The 22,361-nt window shown below is 30.9% G+C and overlaps 1 long non-coding RNA gene across 1 annotated transcript in view; it reads right to left on the reverse strand.

Annotated features, from left to right (window-relative positions):
• Nucleotides 1-22,361, reverse strand: part of LOC145283602 (uncharacterized) — an 812,117-nt gene that overhangs the window by 564,830 nt on the left and 224,926 nt on the right. The window contains exon 2 of the long non-coding RNA XR_013868643.1: nucleotides 16,232-16,306. This is a non-coding gene — a long non-coding RNA (uncharacterized LOC145283602). The remainder of the gene's footprint in view (nucleotides 1-16,231; nucleotides 16,307-22,361) is intronic.

A 22,361-nucleotide genomic window follows, 5' to 3' on the forward strand; every position in this document is an offset into this window, starting at 1 on the left:
ATTAATCAAACCACCCTAAATCAATATTAAAATCAATAGTTCCCAATATCGCTTTAAGAATTTCTACACTGTCTTCTACTAAATCCATATTTACCAAAAATGAAAAATACTATAATGAGGCCCTTAAAAACTCTGGATATAATTCACAAATTAAATTCATAAATGAAAATGATAGAAGCATAAACTGCATTGAAAATAAACCTATTAAGAGCGTAATAACATATAATATGGCAATGTCTTCCCGTATACGAGTTAAGAAAAATAACCAAGAGACAAAAAAGATAAAACCAAACCACAAATATTAGATAATAATACAAATAAACAGCAAACCAAAACCCGTAAACGTAAGAATAGACACAAGGAGATCCTATGGTTCAACCCCCCATATTCCAAAAACCTAGAAACAAACATAGCCAGAGAATTTTTTAAAATATTAGATAAGAACTTTAAAGCCCCCCATAGATATAATAAAATTTTCAATAAGAACACAATTAAAGTCTCTTACTCTACTATGCCTAACCTTCATCAGAAAATAATTAGCTCTAATAATAAGAAAATTAATAAACTACAAAATACAACTATACAAAATACATCGGACTGTAACTGTAGAAGAAAAAATAAATGTCCCCTACAAGGCTCATGTAAAATTAAAAATGTTATCTATAGCTGCACAGTATCAAAAACTCCAAATCTACATGAACCTATTAACAGCCATAACTCAACTATCAGATTAAATAATAACACCAACTTAAACCAATCTACCGATCAATTACTAATTAACCCACCATATAATAATCCAACAATAGACCTAACGGAAAATAATCACAACAAGCAAGAGGTAATATATATTGGTTCCACATCTGGCCTAATAAAACATAGAATTTCAACGCACAAACATTCTTTTAAAAATAACTCTCTGTCAAACCAAACTACTCTATCCAACTATATTTGGCAACTAAAAAACAGCAATATTTCTTTCAACTTAAAATGGCAAATAATTGAGACTTGCAAATCATATAAACCAGGAGATAAATTTTGTGCACTATGTACAAAAGAGACCCTAAAAATTTTAAAATATGAAGATATAAAAAGTACAACAAAACTATTAAATTCAAGACAGGAGCTTATGACATGTAGTCATAAACGTTGGTTTAAATTTAATAAATATAAACCACCTTAAATCATTAAAAATTACTTATTAGTAAAAATAGATTACAATTATTATTATTATATATATATATATTTTAATAAATTAAGTTAGACTAATTACCTCCCTTACACCCGTCAAATAAATAATAAATAAAGTCAAGAAAACATGACAATTATCTCCCCTTAAAACATGTAATAATAATATTCTCTATATATAAACCGTAGCGTCCTTAAATCAAAAATACGCTAACGGAAACAATTTATTGCACGAGCGTCCCCCTTTTTAAAATTCATCATTCAATAAGATAAAAAGCTATAGCAAACATCTAAATGACTACTTTAACCACAGTTCCTGATTTAAAAAAAAAAGAAAAATTAAAAGGTAAATATTTCTATATATTTTTAAAGCAAATTTATTATGTAAATTCAAAAATATATATTTTTCTCTACTTATTTCTATCTCTAGCCCATAATAATTTTCTTATAAATTTTAAATCCATACCTTTTATTTCAATTTTTCAGATTCATCTGCCTTACTTTTAATGCTAGGTTTATTTATGGTGTCTTTTAAATTCAATAAAAACCCTCCAAAATTTGCTGATGAGGAGACCTTGCTTACCAAAAAACTATATATAATTATTCTACATAACTTGATGTATACCACAATAAAAAGCATTGTTTTCCGAAACGATCGTACAGATAATTGATTTTGTTGTTGTTCCTTCTTATGAAACGGATTTTTAATTTAATTAAAATTTGATTTTTAAATTTTAAATTATAAATCACATTACTTAATATTGAATTAGCTCTAGGACATTTAACTATCGAGCTTATTATATATCTAAATTACAACGAGCACTTTCTATTTCCTGTATTTTAATTAAACTAGTAATTTCACTGTTACATTAAAATACACTCAGCTCTTTAGACTATTGTTCTAATCTCCTTTAAATTATATATATATATATATAGAGAGAGACACACACAGAGAAAGAGAGAGAGAGAGATAAAGAAGGCTCCATAGTCCATAGACTGATTGAAAAGAGTATCGCTCCACTATGACCAGGAATGAATTATAATGGCTGCCCAATATCAAGGCTTAATGACTAATGCTTTTAAGAAAAATGAGTGGTCTTAGCAATGACAGCAAGTGCAGGTTCTGCCACACAGAAGTAGAGTGTATGCGCCAACTGACATTTAATTTTAATGTTCTCCTGTTGACGGATGGCTACTATACTACTCAGCATAATAAAATATTATACATCTGCACTGTACTATCTGTAAAAAGCTGATTATCTAATCCAGCATCATATCTTGGAAACATGTTTACCATAATGAACAGTTGAAAATAAGTCATACACAATCCACTATAACTATCCAATTCCTACAGCATCGTACCTAGAAAACGAAGCCATAAAACTTGAAATAGTGATATGGGACAAGAAAGTAAAAAAAGCAACCTTAGTAGAAGTTAGTATCCCCAATGATGTTAGGTTAAGAAAAGCTTAAAAGGAAAAAAAAAAAACAAAGTACAAAGGTCTTATGTATGGCATGAACAAAAACTGGAACCTTAAGAAGATATGTATCATACGAGCAACTGGACTCATAAAAAAGAATTTCAAAATTAACCTGGCAAATAGTCCTATAATTTAGCTCTTATACATAAATCATCGTATAACGATTAGATCATTGTGACTGACGTAAAAAACATTGTGAATTAAAATGTTTAAATTCAACGTTATTTCCCGCGGTTAATGGTAGCCGATTGGTTACAGTCTTTGTTAATCGAGCCAGAGATGGCTCATGTCGCCGGGTTCGAATCTATAAACTGGTGTTAATCATGACACACTGCACTTAAGATTCCCGAAAGGACGAACCACAAGTGTCTGTAGGTATTTAATTATTATATTAAAAACATAATTATATCAGCCCCTTTAAGAAACTCGTTTCTTACTGTTGAGCACTTTCAGTTGAATCGACTTAATTCAGAAGTCAATGTAGCTCTTATGTATAGATCATCGTATAACGATTAGATCAATGTTACTGACTTACAGAACATTTAAAATTAAAATGTTTAAATTAAACGTAATTTCTTGCGATTAATGGTAGCCGATTTGATACGGTGTTTGCTAATCAAGTGAGAGATGGCTCGTGTTGCCGGGTTCGAATCTGTGGACTACAGACACTAAAGTTTTATCTTTTCGGGAATTTTCAGTGCAAGGTGTCACGATTAACACAATCGTGACACCTTGCACTGAGGATTCCCGAAAAGATAAAACTCTAGTGTCTGTTGGTATTTAATTATTAAAGTAAAAAAAATAATCTTATATATATATATATATATATATATATATATATATATATATATATATATATATATATATATACTGTATTAACAAAACCAAGACTTCAAAAAAGGAATTGGTAGCAACAAAAAGTGTATTTCATTGTAAGTTACAATTGTTTCAAGACACGTTGGACAATTTCAAGCATTATAGCGTTTGAAAGTTTTCACATAACCAGCCTGGCGTCTACAGTGGGCGCCAAATATATAGTACTAGCGAAGGGGATGACTGGCGTTGTCCCGTCGTAAAATACGGTAAAATATATTTCAATGTATCCAGATCCAGTATGTATTATAATAGAGTCAATTCATACGCTGTTGTACCCTCTCTCTCTCTCTCTCTCTCTCTCTCTCTCTCTATATATATATATATATATATATATATATATATATATATATATATATATATATATACTTGCATTTATATGAATACATATTGTTGAGTAGGTGGATTTTCGCGCTATGGTAGCCAATAAAACACCTTCTGCATATATATATATATATATATATATATATATATATATATATATATATATATATATATATATAATCTTCTCGTCTTTCTCATACCCCTCTCTGTCTCTCTCTGCTTCTCTCTAATATATTCTTCACAAGCACACATATTATTTTAATACTATCTACTAGTGCGTTTACTGGAGATAAACAGGTTCGCTAGTATGGACATGATGGAATAAATATTTTTAAATAATTTCAAGATAACCAGGCAGACAAAATCCTGGCGTCAACAGTGGACGCCAAATATATAGTACGAGCGACGGGGATGACTGGGGTTGCTCGGTCGTAAAATACTGTAAAATATACTTCAATGTATCCAGATCTCGTATGTATAATAATAGAGTCAATTCACATGCTGTTGTACCCAATATATATATATATATATATATATATATATATATATATATATATATATATATATATTTATTTATTTATTTATATATACATATTGTTGAGTAGGTGGGTTTTCATGCTACGGTAGCTAGGAAAAAAACTTATGCATATATACATGTATATACATATTTATATATATATATATATATTTACATATATATATATTTACATATATATATATATTTACATATATATATATATATATATATATATATATATATATATATATATTTATTTATTTATTTATTTACCAGTGGTGAAAAAACCGGACTAGAGTACTCAATGTGTAGCCAGAGCAGTATATAGGAAATTTATTACTGTGAGTCCAGAATGAGTTTACATATTGTTTCAGCTAGAGGAAGATCCTCAAAGAGACGAAATATCCAACTAGCATCGTCAGAATTCATAGATTCTATGAATTCTGACAATGCTAGTTGGATACTGTTGAATTATTCTACCGCCCCAGAAAATACCTCGACTGAAGAAATCCTCTACATGTATAAAAGCCAGATACGTGTCTAGATTGATTATTGCTATTATTTCTGGGGAGTTTCTGCTTAGTGCACTATTTACTGGCTGACGGGATACAAAATGGACAGTGCCATTTTATCGTAGATATTTTTCTAATCGTGGAACGGTAGATCAGCTGTTGCTCATTTATATCTACTACATGTTATACTGCGTTTTAATACCTGGATTTGTTCAGTAAAACCCTCCCAGCAAGAACTTGTCTAACTACAATCACAGCTAAGAACTTTCTTTTTTCTACCTTCTTACTTAAAACCAACCACAACTTCTATGAACAATGTTTCTTTCCTAGAACATTAGCCGTGTGCTGCAAGTTACCAGACTTTTGCTTCCCAGCTGACTAAAACATTTTCGTTTTCAAGTCTAATGTTAACAAACAGGCCATAGCCCTACTTTCGATAATGACATTCACTTTCAGTAACATCCTTACCACCCTACTGTTTTCAGTCCTCATGTGGAGACAATCATGGTTGAACAGACGATTTGTTTAAATCATAGATAGATTTAGACAAACCCACCGGCCTTGATAATCTCTCTTTCTCTCTCATATATATATATATATATATATATATATATATATATATATATATATATATATATAAATATATATATATATAAAGAGAGAGAGAGAGATTGAGAGAGAGTGAGAGAGAGAGAGAAAGGGAGAGAATTTAAAACTCGGATAAAAATAGATTCAATCATAAGGTTTTTTTTTACATAAAACTAAAATGAATTTACAAAATATTATTTACCAAATATAAGGCGAACATGACGAACATAGACTAAAGTTATAACAGAAAACGGCATGTACCAATACATATGCGTGTTACGGTATATATATATATATATATATATATATATATATATATATATATATATATATATATATATATCACTCATTCAAACACTACCGTGTTTGAATATATGACTGTCTTAGTTTTACTCATTTAGGACTGTTTTAAACCTTCACCGCTCACTCATTTTGCGACTAAATTTAAAAAGAAATTACAGTTCATGGGTAACCTTCTTAGCTATATTTTGAAAAAAAAAGAAAAGATTTTCGTTATAATAAAATTACTGGTGTTCAAAATTTCCCAGAATCTCTACGGAACGGGGATACCTTTTGTTTCTCTGATTGGATGTTGGTTACAATAACAACCAAATAATTTTCTTATGGACTGTTGACAAAACAAAGCTTAAAAAACCATGGATTACATTAAAAAAATGCGAGCTAAATAGTAATAGAGTAAAGATTAAACTAAGAAAAGTAAAAGGACTTTTTGTTGAAAATAGAAAAGAAAGAGACAAAATATTCTAGTAAAAATATAATAAAATTATAACTAAAAATATTGCAGCATTAAGAATTGATTACGTAATGTTAAACTGACGGTAAAAAATTCTTAATGCTGCAATGTTTTAAGTTATAAATTTATCATATATTTACTAGAATATATTGTCTTTTTCCAGTTTTATCAACTAGCCCATTTACTTTTCTAAGTTTAATCTTAACCATATTATTTTCATGCTCGCATTTTCCTATGTAATATATATACACACACACACATATATATATATATATATATATATACAGAGATAGATCTTAATACCAACTTTTGCATTAATATAAATATATATATATATATATATATATATATATATACATCCATTTTTATTTTTTATAAGCATGTAAAGCAGATTTTTGCAAAACTGACGTTGATATTAAATGCTACTGTTTCCATTAAACTTGAGTAACTTTAATTATTGCGTCTTATTATTCTCAGTCATGGATATGTGAGCGACTTCATAAAGATTTTACATATTCCTTTAGGAAAAATAAATTTCATTAATTTACTGCTTATATTTTATGGGTTTTAACTTTCGTTAATTTAGTTTTCATATTTTATAGTTTCATTTTGAATTATTAGTTTCATTTAACTATTCATTTAACTATATTTTCTACTTTGTGCATAATTGCACAGCATTTAGAATGAAAATGTACTAGCACGCGCATATATATATATATATATATATATATATATATATATATATATATATATATATATATATATATATATATATACTAGCAATCGGTGCCCGGCGTTGCCCAGGTGTTTTGAAGTGTATGCTGAGGAAAAAAAAGGTCAATCTTTTTAAACATTGACCCCTATTATGACCTCTTAACATTTATTGTTTAGGGATCAAGTAAAGTTAATAAGTTAGATCCATGTCCAAGGAATCTATATATAAAATATCACGTGTTCAGACCTTAAATTGTAGGAGGAGTTTGGTAGAGTTCTCAAAGGTCTAATTGTTGAATATTGACCACTTAATCGCCAAATTTCTGTCGAAAACCTATCACATCGATTTTCCCAAATCTCAGTACCCTGTATATCAAATTTCGAATCTGTAGGCTTAAAATTGACAGAGTTTTAGCGTAGGGAAATGCACACAGACGCACAGACACACACAGACACTATCACTTATACATATATATAAACATAAACATCATATATATAAGGATAATAGTACGCCAACTACGCCATATATATAACAAAAGACCATTATTTACTGAAGTGAAAGGAAAACCCGGGGGAACTGTACCAAAAAATAAATCTATATTTTTTGTGTGTATTGATAGTCTGGTACTTATACAGTTTAGTGACGACATTAAAAAATGGAAATATTGAAAAAAAAATTATTGTACGTAACTGTTATAGACTGAAGTTCTCCGAAAAAAAATTTCACTTCATTTGATCAAGTAGTTTTTTTTACAGCGAAAAACAATGATTTATCACGGCTACGTCAACGTGGCCATTTTGGAAATGTTATTGCAGGCCCAGGAATTCCCCAAGGGCAGGTAACTGCCGTACATAGCAGAATACCTCCATTTTAGGCCAATCTAGCCGTTTTTCCCCCACCAGAATGAGAATTTTTTTTTTTTTTGCGAAGACAGATGCCATTTTCGGGGTGTTTTTTTTTTTTTTTTTAATTTGTAACAGAAGTAAATAAACGAAGTTTCGAAGTTATCCATGCGTGTCCAACTGAGCATGTTTCGAAAATAATCTCGTATAAAAATTCTTCAATTCTTTGCATTCTTCAATTTCTTTGCATATTCAATAGTATTCTTATTTAAAAAAAAAAAACGCAAAAAAAATTGCAGATTTAAAGAAAAAAAAAGAAAAAAAACGTAAAAAAATTGCAGATATGTCGTGGTGGGTGCGCATCTCAATATGGCGAGAAAAAAAAGGCTAGATTGCGAAATTTGGCCTAAAATGGAGGTATTCTGCTAGGTACATTTCCAAAATGGCCACGTTGACGTCGTCGTGATAAATAATTGTTTTTCGCTGTAAAAACAAAACTACTTGATCAAATGAAGTGAAATTTTTTTTCGAACTTCAGTCTATAACAGTTACGTACAATAAATTTTTTTTTCAATATTTCCATTTTTTAATGTCGTTACTAACCTGTATAAGTATCGATAGTCTTATCAACACCCCTTTTTTCTATTTATTTAAAAAGAAAATACAACTTTATACAAATTCCCTATTAGTTTTTTTTTTCGGTTCTCTTATACGATGATCATCTTTATTTAACTATTACGTGTAATTATATTCATACAGATATTCTATATGATTTATATTTGCGTAATATTTGCGTAGAAATGAAGAAAATCAAATTTACTGTGTATTTATCGTGTTGCCATAACAACGTGACGTAGCCAAGGACGGTAGTGGACGTGAGTGTGTGTGCGTATGTGCGCGTGTTTTCGTGCTGTATTGTTTCGTATCTTATCAACTTCTTCGAATCTATGTGTACAGTAATACAAACCCGTTTTTCGAGCTGGATAAATGTGTTACATTGAATAAAAACACGAAAAATATATCCAGTTTGGTAGAAAAGTAACTTATCTTGCCTTTGATAACATTTATTTGTTATATATTTGTTTTTTGACAACTTTTTCGAATCTATGTGTACAGTAATACAAACCCGAAATGAAAAGACCACGAGAGAACATGCTATAAAGAGTGTGTGTGCGTGTGTGCGCTTGTGCTGGGTAGCAGTAGTAGTAGTACTAATAATCTGTCCAGCGTTTGCTCTCCTGTTGTGTGAATGGCGGACGTTGAGTCGGAGGTTGGATTGTGATGTCTGTAAGTGTCGTATTTTTGTAATTTGTAAATGGCAAGTTAGAAAAAAATTAAACCCTTCCAAGATGGACAATAAATAAGACCAAAATATTTTATGGTAAAGTTAAGAGCGTAAGAACTATAGTTTTTTTAGGAGATGTGATTATTGGATTAACCAATCAGAAATCGTCTGTGGCACACACATCTCTGTTTTTATAGATATATATAGATAGAGAGAGAGAGAGAGTGTGTGAGAGAGAGAAATAGAGAGAGGGGGAAGTGACCTCGTCTGTGTGTGTACGGAAGAGTCTCTACCAAAATGCTCTATATTCCTTTAGTCTACAAACTTGAAACTTGATATACAAGAGATTTGAATCTGTAAAACAAATTCGATTTGGTTTTGAGCCAGTAAAAATAGCAGCTAAGGCGTAAAATTGTATCTAATTGTACATTAATAGTTATTAGAAAAACAAAGTTTAAACTTTAGCTAAGATAAAACAGCAAATATACCTATATGCAAATATATGGTATGGTCTAAGGAATTACCGCACAGATAAAAACCAAACATATATTATTGGCGTGGGGACTCACCCATGCACAAGATATTAACTTTCCTGTGCGGTGTAAATAGACCAAACTGTACTGACCCTTAGTGTTACTCTCTGTATATGCTGCTTTGTTTCAATACGAATTAACTTTTCTAACCCATATCCATGTCCGTAGTTTATACTGTTTGATATAGATGCATATTACATTTCAATTACCCCATCATTATTACATATAACCTTAAATATGATAGTCACAACAAAGTGTCGACCTGGAACACGTATTTACAAAAAGATACGCACAATGATTTAGCAACGAATAACTCCAATTTAAAAAAGGTCACCAACAAAAATATTTATTTCGAATAAAACAAAAAAACACAAAAACAACAAATACAATGATATCTGTAATTACACATCAACCCTATCTGAGAACCTTTAACGAAAAACTGCGCTATTTAATGAGACTACGAAAAAAACTGAAAAGTTGTTTTACTAACGGTGAAAATTTTTTATTATAGTTTCCTCGGACACCGATAAAACTCTTCAAAACTGCACTTGAAGATATTTCTATACAAAACTAAAGCGAATTAAACGGTAACCACGTTTTTCTCCAATATTTTTACTTTCTTTTTCAGCAAAAAAAACGCACAACGGTAAACTGGAATTAGTAATATTACAGCTTTCTTTTTTTCTGAAATAAGAAAATTTCACTCTTGAAAAAAGTCTACATGGAAGATTTTAAACAATTAATGTTCCAATTTCATAAAATGGGAAGATGTTTTTATTTAGCTATGTGGGACGATAAAGATAATTTAACGTTCGTGTACATTTTAAACAAACACTATAACGACTTTAAGTAGAATGATGGGCAGATGATTTTAAATCTCATTTTAATCAAGGACTAATATCGGCAGAAATGCTGGGATTAGACAAAGAATGCTAACGAATTCGGAAGTGAACACAATTTCACTCTACAGAAATTTGCGGAGGATTATAAAAGGGTTATGAGTGTAAGAAGACATGTAGAACCTATAGACATGTAGAAAGCGGGCGTTACATACGTTACAAAGGTAAAGTACGCATCTAAAATGGTTCCCTTAAAAATACGAATATATCCAGCTATATTCTTAGTATAAAACAAATGATTATTTCTCTATAAAAAAAAAAGTAAATGGCTAACTACATTTACAAAACGAGCGCACTATTCAGAAAATACTCCTTAGTTAATGTAAAAGATACCCGTTTCTAAATAATACGTGTCAAAATCGTCGCAAGCTTAGTCTATGGGCTCATGCCTTTTTGATCTGATGTGAGTTTGCTCAGTACGAACACACGCACACAATTTCAATTACGCATCGGTTACCTGCCCTTGTAGTAATTCCCATTTTTGCCTAAAGATGACGTTCTCTACTTCGTTTCGTTCTCTTCTACGATCTTACTCTTTTCTCGCTTGTCGTCGACGTGACAGGACATTCTTTCTTGTCTATGTTAGGGACACGCTTTTAACTCACACCTCGGCACAAGCGTAATCCTTTCAAGGTAAGGATGAACTTTTGTATATACTCACATACGCATACGCGACGGACATTCAACGTATCCAGACACACGTATGCACTTGAATATATACGCAACGAACATTCTTACTTTATACCCATGTATACAATGAGATCATACGTATAACGAACATTCATCCATGATATATACTCACATACACACGTGTGTTCAAAACACGCCCTTAATGTTCTCATCTTAAATGAAACATCTTATATGTTTATATGTAACTTAATACTTACGCTCTCCTTTAACGTTATCTTTTTAAATGTCTTCTTAAGTGTACTCGAAAACATGTGCTTTATTGTGTGCTGTACCCACTACAAACGACGACCTTCGACCTTTATTGTGTGCTGGCCCCACTACAAACGACGACCTTCGACCTTCGACTTTCAAGTAATCGAACACACAACTTACAGATCTATAACTGCCAATTTTTATAACCAGCAACAAATCCGCAAAACGTCACAAAATGTCGTAGTATAGAATCAGACGCCAACCAAAATCCGACGAAAAGTCAGACGAACATATACGACAATTATGTATTTACCAAGATATTTTATTAATCATTAAAATGACAGTTGGGCATCAAGTCTGATCTTTCAATAATAAATTTACATACATGGAAGAATTTTAAAGAAACTACTAAAGATAACCTTTACGGTAACTGGCAATCAGACTAATTTTCTCGGAGAACTATATTCAACTGTAGATTTTAACGGGACTTAAGAAATTGAAAGTGTATGCTAAAGATATCTGAAAACCTATTCGGGATAAACAAAATAAAGAGAACTATATTTAACTGTAGATTTTAACGGGACTTAAGAAATTGAAAGTGTGGGCTAAAGATATCTGAAAACCTATTCGGGATAAACAAAATAAAGAGTTTTACACTTTTCAGATTCATCAACCATTTTTCCACAGACCTTGGCAACAGATTTGATGTAAGTCAGGAGTGAAAGGCAGGCTCAATAGCTTGTCGAAGCAGGGAGCTTCTTTGAGAAGAGACCCATTCATTTAAATTATGGCCAACTGGGGATCAGAGCTTCGGTGGTGAAATAATAGAAACTTGATTTTAAAATTGACAATGTTCGCTTTATTGCGTCATGTGCTCATAGTCGGAGGAGACACTTGTAAACCAAAGAAAACAAAAAGCCGTAACAGTCTATATAGATATAGCATAGAGAGACCCGACAAAAAGCTACCGTACAGTCCAGACTCCATTCACCAAATTGCAATATAACATCCTCAGTATTTCGCACTTGCTGACATGACTTGCATTAAAAGATGACCGAACTTAGAGATTACACTTAACAGCGAGCTTAATATATATATATATATATATATATATATATATATATATATATATATACATTATATATATATATATATATACACGCACATTATATATACATATATACATACATTTTCCGTATAATTTTTTGTACAAAAAGATTATACGAAAAATCTAAAAAATTAAAAAAAAAGAATAATAAGCAAAGTGTCCCCGTTGCATTAAATAATATTTGCTTGAATGTAAAAATGCTGCCCAAATATACCAATATATATATATATATATATATATATATATATATATATATGTATATACACAGAGACAAAATGCATATTCTTAACAGCGGGCTTAATATATATATACACACATCATATATATATATATATATATATATATATATATATATACAGACACATTATATATACATATATACATACATGTATATGTATATATACATACATACATACATACATATATATATATATTTATATTTACACTCACACATATATATTCAAGCAAATATTATTAAATGCAACGGAGACACTTTGTTTCATGCTTCTTTTTAAAATTTTTCGATTTTCCGTATATTTTTTTTTGTATAAAAAGATTATACGAAAAATCTAAAAATTTAAACAAAGAATAATAAGCAAAGTGTCCCCGTTGCATTGAATAATATTTGCTTGAGTGAAAAACTGCTGCCCAAATATACCAATATATATATATATATATATATATATATATATATATATATATATATATAGAGAGAGAGAGAGAGAGAGAGAGACAAAATGCATATTCTAATAGTTTATTATTGATACCTCCCTCTTTTCCCAGTGTTATTGTTTCACTAATAATGTGTCACAACCCGTTTGAAGTCACCCTCTAACTATTTGACCTTTTCTACGGCATCATGCCATAGAAAGAAGAGTAACTATCGCATTTCATTTGTCGTATTGAGTTTCGTGTTGTTTATATGCTATGCTGGCAATGCTTCAGCTTACGTAGCTAAGTATTGCGAAAGTTAGAATATCTGAATTGGACAATTTTCAAGCCGTTTTTCATTGTTAATAAACTAAAATGGATACTTTGATTTCACAAGATTATCAAGTAGTATGTGCGAATAATGTATTTATGCAATCCGATCTGAGTTGCATCATAATAAGGTAAAGGGCGAGAAATGTTAAACACGTATTTTGCTTGTGACAGGAGAATCAACCTAGTAAAACAGCCACTCAAAATCGATTAAGTTTGCACTATTTTATGTCTTTTTACGAAGATACATGCAACTGGATTTTTTGTGAAAAATTATTTTCTTAGTTTAATCAATATTAATAAAACTTTTGCGTTAAAAATAAAATTTAAGGAATATTGATTAAACGTCAAATTTCATGCAAGTCAGAATAATTAAATTTTGTTCCTAGTTTCTGTGCCTAAATTACGTTGTATAACGCCGCTTTAAGTACTCCAAATCATCTGGGATTTGAGAATACTTTTTAATTGATGTCTATTATCCATAGATCATAGGTATTTTTATAAGGAATTTCAAACAACTTCACCATTTTTATGAAACTAAATTAATATCAATAGAGTTTACATTATCTACATTTACGCATTACAAGTGGGTTCAAAAATCAATAACGATCGATCAGTTAGTTTCGGAGTTTCTAAAAAATATACATAATACTCCTATATATATATATATATATATATATATATATATATATATAATTGTCACTTTTTTCAGTTCGTTGCCGTCCTTTTGTCGTCATCATTTTCGTTGTATGATTTCGTCGAGGAATTTGAAAACCAGCAGTGGCAGATGAAAGAAGTTGCTTTGACTGGATTCATGAGATTGCTTTATGGAATATGTATATTTGTGCATTACCATGTACTTTTTACAGTTGTGTACTAATTCATAGCTATTCCCACGCAGTAAACTTCCGAAGAAATGAAGATAATGTAATTATTCTGGCTTAGGACTTCAAATGGTTGAGTGAAGAATAATGCAACATTTCCAACTATTTCATTTTTCTGTACATTCATTTGGATTATTCTTGCCTTGGAATAATCTAAGCCTCAGTCGTTCATGATTTATGAAATAATCTGAAAGAATTACACAACTCTTCTGCACATTGGTTCGCTCTAGGATAGGATCATAAAGAAAAACCCGAACAATAGTTTTAAGCAGAAGAGATTATATTGTACAGGTAGACAAAGCTCCTATATCTTATCAATTCAGGTTTTCTCTGATAGTCTTTCTTCTTTTTGGGCTTTTGTTCCCTTTTGTTTTCATTTTACGATGTACGATAAAACATCTGCTAGAAATTCTATCATCGTCTATGTAACCTGATCAGCACACGCGATCAGTGATTATAGAACCAATACTCGCATATATAAACATCCTGTATACCATAAACATATCTAGCTACTATTATGAAGCATAACTTCATTTATAATTTAAATTAAATCAATTAAATTATTATAATAAACTTATTAAAGATTAACAGATTTACAGTTTCAATTAGCCGTAAAAACTTATATGAATTGATGAATATGGTAAAATAAGAAAATTTATATGTATAATTACAGCATACTACGTATTTTTTCAAAGAAAATGCAATGCTAAAACATAATGCCTAATGTAAACGATTAGAGAAGTCATTTGGTTATTAGATACCGTTTAAAGCCGGAATCGTCTTTACCACTTAACTACTGAGCATTGTTGTGCCCAAGTATATATGATAGGAACGTTTGAATAATAGAAGAGATGATTAATAGAGAAACTGACAAGGGTATTATGTACTAGCAGATACCCGATGTAGGTGGAAATATATGTACTGTTTCCTAGCAGAATACCCAGCGTTGCCTGGGATCAGATAAGATTGGTTGATATATGTACTAGCCCAATACCCGGCGTCGCCCGGGATTGTATGACCTAGCTATACTAGCAGAATACCCGACGCAGCCCAGGATTGTAAAAATTGGTGTATATGTACTAGCAGAATACCCAGCGTCGCCCGGGATTGTATGACATAGCACTAGCATGACATATGTACTAGGACATTACCCGGCATGGCATGGGATTGGATAAATTCATGGCATTTTTACTAGTAGAACACTCGGCGTCGCCTGGGATTGAAAAAAATTTGGTTGATATATGTACTAGCCAAATACCCAGCGTCGTCCAGGATTGCATTACATAGGTGGGTATATGTACTAGCAAAATACCCGGCATAGCCTGGGATTGGATGAAGTAGGTGTATATGTACTAGCAGAAACGCCGTCGTCGCCCGGGATTGTATGACATAGGTCGATATGTACTAGCAGAATACTATACGTCGCCCGTGATTGTATGACATAGGTGAAGTATAGGTCCGCATAACAATTTTGAAGGTACTTGTGCAGTATAGGTCCGATTTGTCAATTTTGAAGGTGCTTGAACAGTATAGGTCCGATTTGAAAAGAATTTTAAGGGGTATTTCTGACAGAAATAAGCCAACGAAAAACATTAGTCTTAAAACTAAATTGGACCGGTCAAAAAGGCATACTGCAATGTTTAGGAGATGATGATTACTTTCGAATATAATATACATTCTAAAATGGCCAAGTCCATCTATCTATCTGTCTATCTATCTATCTATCTATCTATCTTTGTATTTGCTTATTTTAAACGAGTTCACGACAGGATTTGAACCAGTATAGGCCGATTTAAACAAACTTTATCCTGGCGACTGCTCTACATCATATATCTGTAGCGAAAGCGAAATAATAGCTAACAACTCACCTTTCCAGTTTTACGGGCGCTTTATGCTTTCGGTTAGCAAATCTCGTCATATTGTATCCACAACTTGAACCGTGGCTGAAATGAAAAACAAAAGTAAATATGATGTTAATATGAATGTAATAAATCATGGCTGAATATGCAACACATCCCAGGTAAATGCATATAAAAGCCTTCAAATAAGGCATTTCATTGATTTATGTTGCAGCAGAAAAATGGTTTAGCACCAACATGCGTTATTTGCATAAAAATTAACATTCATTATTAAAATCATCTTGAATTTAAAAAGCAAACAACAATGTCGTTATAATACATAAAATATTTAATATACGTTTCTAAATTTTCAGCATTGACGTTTTAATGAGGGAATGCCATTTTCCCACCATTTAAAAGCATTTTTCTCCAGTGAACCTTGGATAGTTATAAGAAATATTGCGCTTTCTTCAGTAAAATAAAAGTGAACTCTTCAAGTAGAAAGAATAAACAGACACAAAATCACATTGTATTAGCAATGTAAAATAAATTATTTATCAAGAAAATCACATCAATGTTAAATTTTTTTGATTAATAATGATTTCAAACACAATATGTTTAAAAAAAAATTACACTATATTTCAATTTGATTTTTTTTCTGTTGAAAAAAGATGATATTGCAGTAATTATAGCATACTTAGTTGTGAAAAATTCCAGTTACATTCTCTTTTCAAACCCAAAACGACAATAACACAAGTATTAGCATCAGAATCTACTATTATTTGTCTACCTTTATAAATATTACGAGGGTCGTTCAAATAGCAATACATCTTGTTATTATTCCGGCCGAATTGATCAGAGAAGATTGCCAATTTGAATGGTTATAATGACGGAACTTATGCATTTATTACCCGAAAGTTTCCTCTCTTTGTTGCAGATATTGACGGTGTGATACTCTCAAAACAACCCCTCATTATGGATATGTGTCAGAAGCAGAAGTGCGTCATTTAATTCTTGACAAAAATCCATTTAAAATAGTGGGGACTATGTAGAAAAAAGGGGTACAAAAGATCGCTCGTACGTCTTCGTAACTCTTTAACCTTTTAGTAAAAATAATAGGAGGCCTTTATTTTGGAATGAATACATCCACTCTCATCTGTCAACGAAATTTATGCGTAGTCGGAAGTGGAAATTTTTAATCGTTGGTTGTGATCATGTTATGCTAATTTAAGTCTTTATAAAAATGCACCAAAAAAAAAAATTCGGATAATCTAATTAATTAATTAATTAATTGATTGATTATAAAATCTGAGGTATCTGAATTACATACCCCATTCATTTAAACCTAAATTAAATACATGAAACATATAACGAACACATACGTTTAGTTATTGTGTAGATGTGAATGGGCTACATGAAAACATATGAACATACACACTTATATCATTATATATATACACACATACATATACATGCACATAGACGCATACATATATATACATACATAAATACATACACACATATATATATATGATATGATGATTGCAACGTGATATATATACATACGTACATACACACACATATACATACACACACATATACATACACACGTACACACACACACATATACATACACACACATATATACATACATACACCCATATATACACACATATACATACATATATATATATATATATATATATATTCCAGGTTAAAAATATCCAAAAGTAAAAACCATTGAATGACGCAAACATTGTAAAAAATAAAATTTTTACACTAAAACAAAATATTGAACAAGTAAACACAGGTTGTAATTATCAACAACGCTTGTATATATATATATATATATATATATATATATATATATATATATATATATATATATATATATATATATATATATATATATGAGAGAGAGTGAGAGAAAGAGAGAGATAAATAAACAGGAACAAACCGGGTTATGTGTTCATCAACGTCTCGGCTTTATTTCGAAACTTCCTCTAGATGAAATAAACACACACACACACACACACACACACACACACACACACATATATATATATATATGTGTGTGTGTATGTGCGCGCTTCAAATATAATTAACAATATCCGACACTTTACGTCTGTTATAAGTCAACTCTGTGAAAAGGTCAAACTGATAACGAGAAAACTTACATATCCCTATATTTACTGACAGCCTGCTTAAATCTGCTGGTATCATATGGTATCGCAGAGGTATGGCCCATATCAACGGTTCAAGTAGAAAATGGCTAGTGTAAATAGATCCATCTCTAAATACATCATTAAATGTAATTCAAGTTGAAACGTATAATCATTTCCTTGTCACTTGTCAGCTTCATGTGTATCAAACACATTTCGCTCATCATCATCCTTAATAGGTTTACGTGGAACAATGGATATTGTCTGCTTTGGGCCAGCTGTGAATATATTCTCCCAGAATTTTCTCGGTTATTCATGCAGAAGAATAGTGAGCTTAATTAAAATAATTTTTGTGATAAAACTTTCTTTCATTTTAAAACTTTTATGGTTTTCCCTTCTGGAATTTATTAGATGAAGATTCATGAATTGCATGTTTTTGGATTTTTCGGACTTAAGTTCCGGATTTTTCATTTCAATTGACACAACGTTTGATTCGATGTAACTTCCATCGTTTTTATATTGTAAATCTGTATGGCGAACTCAATAACCTTAAGGGAACTAGAACTATCTACCGGTAAATTAAGAAAAGAGTGCACTAATATTTAAACTTTCAGCATGGCAGACCAATTAAAACACTATTTCAGACTTCAGCGTGGTAGACGAAGATAATTCTATTTCAAATTTAACCGTCATAGACTAAGAAAAATGCTATTTAGAACCTTAGTGTATCAGAATACATGAAATGCTATTTCAAACTTTTACGTGGTAGACCAATGAAAATAATATTTACAATTTTAGCGGATTAGCCTTAGGAAAATGAATATTTCAAACGTTAGCTAATTAGATGAATAAACATTCTATTTCAAACTAAAGTGGTAGACCATAAAAAACTTTTTCAAATCATAGCGTTGTAGACCAATATAAATGCTATTTTAAACCTAAGAATAAAGACCAAGGAAAATTCTATTTCAAACTTCAGCATGACAGACCAGAGAAAACACTATTTCAATGTTCAGCATGATAGACCAAAGAACATGCTATTCCATATTTTAATATGTCAGACCATGGAAAATGCGATTTCAAAATTTAGCATTGCCGACCAAGGAAAATGATATTTCAAACTTCAGCGTAGTAGACGTATCGTGTTTACAACCTTTATTATGGCATACCAACGAAAATAGTATTTCAGACTATAGCGTGCCATATTGTCCGACAGACACATAGAAATTCTTGGAATCATCTAAACTGCGATGGCTTATATTAATCTACAGGTTTATCGATGAAAATAATATTTTTTTAAATTGAAACGTGACCGACTGACTGCCAAACAAACAGCCAGGCTCTCTCAATAAAATGTGTGGACGCGTTTAAAAACATAAACAAAACATTGACACTTACTGTAAAACTCACGACTTACAAGACGATTGTGCTTTTCCAGGTCGATACGCGTAGTCTTAATAATCGACCACGTTGATCATCTCAATATTTTATTGATCTGGATAAGTTCGGATACGGACATTTGTTACCTTGGAATGGCATAAATAAACACACGAAATCGCCCCCCGCCTCAAAAGAAGAACCTCCGGTGCAAAGCTATTTTTCTCTCTTCATTCGATTACTTTTTTTTTTGGATGTGTGGCAAGGAATTCAGTGCGTGTTCCCTTTAGATGTATTGATGTTTTATCGATTCCTATGTTATCATATTGATCGCAGTAGAAAACTGAACCGGTGTGCCATCAGTCAGCATGAGATTAAAAAAAATAGAAATATGTAGAAAAACGAATCAATTAGTGTCTGATTGAACTACGAGAACACGTCGATGATTATTTGCTCTGTAAGTTTTACTCTGGGGGATCAATACCTAACACGTATCATTCGTGCGATTTCTCAAAGCTAATCTTTAAAAGTTGATTTAATGATATATCTTGTTTATCATGGATGCTCATTTACGGTAGACTAGATCAAAGTTTACATATATATATATATATATATATATATATATATATATATATATATATATATATATATAAATTTCAATGCAAGTCTCAATAGCTAAAATGATAAGCACGTATACACAATAAGTAATATTTCGTTTGTACGTATCTAGTTTTGTACGAAAACTAATTATAATGTTGGTGGACGTGATTTCAGTTTAGATAAATTAAAATATAAAAGTGAATAAATGCGAGACTTGCGAATTAACAATTAAATCAAAACACTATATTTCAAGTTAATTAAACTTATAGTAGACGTGTTTCAAAAGTAATGCCTCTCGTTTTTTTTATTCACAAATTGTAAATAGCATTGTTATGATGACTGAACTTATGCATTCATGACCTGAAAGTTTCATATCTCTGTTACAGGTCTTCATGATGCGAGACTCTAAGAAAGTGACCTCTGTCATGGACGTGCGCCAGAAGCAGAGGTGTATAATTTATTAATGAAAAAAGTGCATTCGAATAGTGATTACTCCGTAGAAAACAACCCTGGCGCACAAAAGATTGCCCGTTTTAATGGTACAACTTCTGTCTTCGTATGTCTTAAATTTTCTAGGTTAAGAAATAAGAGGTTTCACTTTTGGGACGACCCACGTACAATAGGGACTCCTTATTCTTTTTATACTGCTTATTGGTATACAATCTAATTCATAAAGGTAAATAGGTTGCACATTACTTTAGAAAAGGATTAGTTTGATAAGTAACTTTTTAAATAGTTTTTAAATTATTGTTTTGGTTTTAATATTACAAGCGTTCTGTTAAGGAATATCGTTTTATGTCATGGACAGATATTTAGAAAATGTTCGATTTCGTCTTTGTCTTTAGAAATAAAAATCTAATTTTTAATAAGTTATGTGCTATTTCTATATTGTATTTATCTCCCCTCACACTATCACTCAGGTCAATTAATTCTTCTTTCTCTTTCTTTACTGTCAAATCCAAAATATACATAAACTTCTATAGAAATTCGTGTTTATCTCTCTGCCCCTCTCTCATATATATATATATATATATATATATATATATATATATATATATATATATATATATATATATATATATATATATATGAGAATGTGTGAAAGGATGATTCTCAAACTATATATTAAACGTGTTTATGATCTACAGACTGGAAATTTTGTATTTAGAGTATTCAGACTTTTACCTTTTTTAATCAAAATAGGCGTTGCTTAATGGTTAAAATTGAAAAATTGGTACGTGGAAGTTATCGGATTTTTATCTGTTTATCAATTTGTTCACTACTGCGCATGCGTGTATAATAAACTTTAGGTCAAGTATGATTTTAAATCACGTTTCAAATCGTGTCAAGTTGGTTCAATGGCTATCGTACTTGTCTCACGGTATCTAGAGGATTCAGATATGTGGAAAACTTTATAATCGGTTTTCATCCGGAAAACGGCTGCTTAAAAAGTCAAAATTGAAAATAATTGGAACTTGAGGGTCATACGGTTTTTAACCGTTTGTTAATTGCTTAACGACTACGAATGCCTTAATCATTCACAGTATGCTAAGAATAAGTAGATTTGAAAAACCTTCAATTTGGCCTAATGGTGTTCGTATTTGCCTCATTGTCTTTGGGTTTTAGTTTCAGTTTCGAGTGTTTTTTTTTAATTACAAGAAGTGAACTACTTAGAAAAATCATAATACTTGCAGTTTTTTCGTTTCCATTTTTTAAAGAATTTAACGTTACATTTAATAGCGAGCCAAATTGAGTACGTCACGCTTAGAAAATATCAAATATAATTTCTGAAAGCCAAACTGCTTAAAAAATGGAACAATCTGACAACCCTAGACAAGAATTTGGGAACGACCCTTTTTTTATGTAGTCTCGTTTTCAAATATCATTATAACAATATATAACCATTGTTCTAATATAGTGAGATAGGAACTCGTTGTAACTCTGACATTTAACGGTTCTCCATCCAAGAAAAAAGTCAGTGAAATGTTACATAAAAAACGAGAACCTAAAGAAAACAGGGC

This window comes from Euprymna scolopes, chromosome 8, assembly GCF_053919585.1.
Source record: "Euprymna scolopes isolate OS-2025 chromosome 8, ASM5391958v1, whole genome shotgun sequence".
NCBI lineage: Eukaryota > Metazoa > Mollusca > Cephalopoda > Sepiida > Sepiolidae > Euprymna > Euprymna scolopes.